A 4,753-nucleotide genomic window follows, 5' to 3' on the forward strand; every position below is an offset into this window, starting at 1 on the left:
AGAATGAAAACACAACATACCAAAATCTTTGGGACACAGCAAAAGCAGTGGTCAGAGGCCAATTTATAGCAAGAAGTGCACACATCAAAAAAGAAGAGCGAGCCAAAATCAACACTTTAAATCAAAATCTCCAACAATTAGAAAAAGAACAGCAACAATAGTGTACAGTCACTATAAGAAAGGAAATAATAAAGTATCGAGCAGAAATTAATGAAACAGAAAATAGAAAAATTCCACAAGACCAGAAGGTGGTTTTTTGAAAAAATTAATAAAATTGACAAACCACTGGCAAATTTAACAAAGGAAAAGAGAGATAGAATACAGATAATATGAATAAGAAATGAAATGGGTGACATTGCAACAGAACCAACTGAAAAAAAAAGGATAATATCAGGATACTATGAAGAACTGTACTCCAACAAATATGAAAATCTGGAAGAAATGGACAGATTTCTAGAACAAGACCACTTGCCTAAACTAACACAGACTGATGTGGAAAAGTTGAGCACATAACAAAAGAAGGAATTGAACAGGTCATCAAAAAATTACCAACAAAAAAATGTCCTATCCCATAGGGTTTCACTGGAGAATTCTACCAAACATTCAGAGATGAACTGACACCAATCCTACTCAAACTATTCCAAAACATAGAAAAGGATGGAATCCTCCGTAACACATTTTATGAAGCAAGCATAACCTTGATACCAAAATCATGCAAAGACATCAATAAAAATGAAAACTACAGACCATTATCCCTCATGAATATAGCTGCAAAAATCTTCAACAAAATCCTAGCCAATAGATTCCAACAACATATCAAGAAAATCATTCATTATGACCAAGTGGTGTTCATATCAGGTATTCAAGGATGGTTCAACATTAGAAAAACAATCAACATCATGCACCACATAAATAAAACAAAGAAGAACCACATGATCATATCAATTGATGCAGAAAGGCATTTGATAAAATCCAACACTCATTCCTGATCAAAACTCTCAGCAATATAGGAATAGAAGGGACATTCTAGAACATAATAAAGAGCATCTATGAAAAACCAACAGCCAACATTATTCTTAATGGAGAGAGATTGAAACCATTCCCCTTGTGAACAGGAAACAGACAAGGATGCCCTCTATCACCACTTCTAGTCAACATTGTACTGGAAGTCCTAGCTAGGGCAACAAGGCAAGAAAAGGAAATCAAAGAGACCTAAATTGATAAGGAAGAAGTCAAACTATTGCTATTTGCTGATGACATGATCCTATACCTAGAAAACCCAAGAGACTCAGTCAGACATCTACTGGAACAAATTGAGAGGTTTAGCATCATGGCAGGATACAAGATCAACATCCATAAATCAGTTTGACTCCTCTTCACTAGCAAAGAGATTGCTGAAAAACAAATAAGGAAATCAATACCATTTACAATATTGTTGTGTGTATGTTGTTGTTGTTGTTATGTGACATCGAGTTGGATATAGCTACCAAAAAAATAAAATACTTGTGAATAAATCTTACCAGGGACACAAAAGACCTGTCTAAAGAAAACTATAAAAAAGTACCTGAGGAAACCATAAGAGATCTACATAAATGGAAGAACATACCATGCTCATGGATAGGAAGGTTGAACTTTGTGCAATTGTCAATTCTAGTATACCTAAGGCACTTGACTGCTAACCAGAAGGCTGGCGGTTCAAATCCACCAGCCACTCCTTGGAAGGTAGATTGGGCAATCTACTTCTGTAGTCATACTGCTTTGGAAACCCAATGAGAGGTCTCTATGAGTCAGATCTGCCTCAATGGCATTGAGTTTGGTTTGGTTTTGGACCCAAAGCAATCTATACATTCAATGCAATCCCAATCCAGATCTCATCAACATTTTTTAAGGATATGGGGAAACCAATCACTAACTTTATATGGAAAGGAAAGAGACTTTGGATAAGCAAAGTATTATTGAAGAAGAACAAAGTAGGAAGTCTCACACTGCCAGATCTCAAAACCTACTACAGAGCTACAGTAGTCAAAACTGCCTAGTATTGGTACAATGACAGACACATAGACCAATGGAATAGAATTGAGAACACAGAAATAGATCCATTGATCTATGGTCAGCTATGGCATTTCCTTAAAAAGTTGGAATTAGGAATACCATTTGACCCAGCCATTTGATTGTTGTTGTTGTTGTGTGCCATCGAGTTGGACCTGACTCATAGCAATCCCTCCTTGCGTTTCCAAAGAAGTATCACTATGGAAGTAAATCACCCAACCTTCCTTCTGAGAAGTGGCTGGTGGATTTGAATCGCCAGCCTTCTGGTTAGTCAAATGCCTTAGGCACTAGAATTGACATTTGCATAATGTTCAACCTTCCTATCCATGAACATGGTATATTCTTCCATTTATGTAGATCTCTTATGGTTTCCTCAAGTAGTTTTTTATAGTTTTCTATAGCACTATGCCTACCAGAGCTCCCAGCCATTCAATTACTAGGTATATATCCTAAAGAAGTGAGAGCCATGACAAGAAAAGACATATGCACAACCATGTTCATCGCAGCACTATTTACAGTAGCTAAAAGATGGAAACAACCTAGGTGTCCATCAACTGAGGAATGGAAAACCAAACTATTGTACATACACACAATGGAATACTATGCAACCCTAAAGAATAATGCAGAATCTGCAAAACACCACATAACTTGGATGAACTTGGAGGACATTATGTTGAGTGAATTAAGTCAATCACAGAACTACAAGTGTTGTGTTAGTCTGTTATTGTAAAAGTCAAGGAAAGGTTTATCTACAGAAGGAAATTTTCTTTGTTGGTTACCAGGGGTAAGAGGGTATGGTAGGGAACACTGTTATATAGATACAGGTAAGTATTGATTTGGGTGAAGAGAAGGACAATATACTAAATGTGAATGATCAACATGGTGGCATTGAGGAAGAAGAAGACAGAGAGAGGTACACAGGTTGTACAGATAACACAGATGAAGCCTTTTGCACATACAGTACTGTGTTGTCAGTGAAGGGAAACATGGGTATATGGGTGGATAGATGGGTGGACAGGCTGAACAATTAGGTATGTCTATGAAGCGGCGAGTGTACCAAGACCATGTATAGGGTTGGCAGACAATGGTTCTACAAGTGTATTTATATGTTCTGTAAGAATTCCCAGGTGTATAGTAGAGCTGACAAGGGACAAGTTCATAGTCACTTCTTGGGCACAGCCAGCTACCCAGAGGGACTGAGTAGTTGAAGCTGTGGGCTTGGGACCATAGTCACAGGGGACATCAAGCTCAATTGGGATAACATACTACAAAGAACATTGCTCCACTTCCTACTTTGGCAAGTAGCAACTGGGATCTTAAAAGCTTGCAAGGAGCCATCTAGATGCAACAATGGGTCTCTCCTTACCCAGAGCAAAGAAGAATGAAGAAAACCAAAGATTCATGGAAACAATTAGTCCTAGAAACTGGTACACCATGCAATTCTCAGCCTATATGACTCTGAGACCAGAACTATATGGTGCCTGGCTACCCTGTCAACCACTCGGAAGGGGATCTATGTAGCAGATCCTAGATGGAGTGGGAGAACAATGTGGAACAAAACTCAAAATCATTTGGAAAAAAAAAGGGGGGAGGGACCAAGTGTGCTTGTCTGATAGAGCCTGGTGGAACCACTGACACTATGGCTCCTAACTGCCCTTCAGGTCTGAATGAACCCACACCTGTGGCCTCCAGCCAAACAAAAGACAGGCATATGAGTTGAACATTTACCTGAAGTAGATACACTCCTTGGAGAGAACAATCATGGGAAAGAAGGGCTGTTTATGCACAGGGAGACAGTTCAGGGGGCAGGAGTGCATGGAAGATGAACATAGGGAAGAGGTAATGATCGGGAGGCAGTGGGAGGGGAGCTGTTGCATTGGGGTAAATTATAGTCAATTTCATGAGACAAAGTGTATGTTAACTGCTGTATGGAAAGTTAATTTGCTCTGTAAACTTTCACCCAAATCATAGATAGATAGATAGATAGATAATGTAATATAATATAAAGGCTAATAGAGACCTAACGAGCCCTGCTGGTGCAATGGTTAAGCACTTAGCTGTTTACCAAAAGAGTGATTCGAATCTACTGGGAGCTCTCCAGGAGAAAAGCTGGTGATCTACCCTCATAAATATTACAGCCTAGTAAATCCTTTGAGGCGTTTCTGCTATGCTATATAGAATTGCTGTGAGTCAGGATTGACTCATGACATACAACAACAGTAGATGTCTACTCAAAATGTTAAGGGGGCACAGAGGTTAGGTGGCACATACATCTAGTGTGAGGTCAATGAAGGGGTCATAGATCTGTGGGAGTACCTTAGAATAAATTCAGAAGGAGAAGTAGGAGACTACCAGAAAAAGAAAATGGTTGGTGAAGGAATGCCTTGTTGATAAAGAAACATGTAAGTAAAGCCACAAAATGAGTAACAATTTGGAATTTGCTAGGAAATAAAGATAGCAACACTTCCTGATTTGCAATTTTGAATAGTAAATATTTTCTAAACAAAAAACAAACAAACAAACAAAACCTGGTGCCAAGAAGTAAATTCTAACTCATAGCAACCTCATATATACAGAGTTGAACTGTTCCATATGGGTCTTTGTTGTTGTTATGTGCCGTCGAGTCGGACCTGACTCATAGTGACCCCTCCTTGGGTTTCCGCGGCAGTATCACTATGGAAGTAGATTGCCCCATCTTCCTTCC

The sequence above is a fragment of the Orycteropus afer genome, unplaced genomic scaffold (genome assembly GCF_000298275.1).
Source record: "Orycteropus afer afer isolate SDZICR_OR568_19922 unplaced genomic scaffold, OryAfe1.0 scaffold00220, whole genome shotgun sequence".
Taxonomy (NCBI): Eukaryota; Metazoa; Chordata; class Mammalia; order Tubulidentata; family Orycteropodidae; genus Orycteropus; species Orycteropus afer.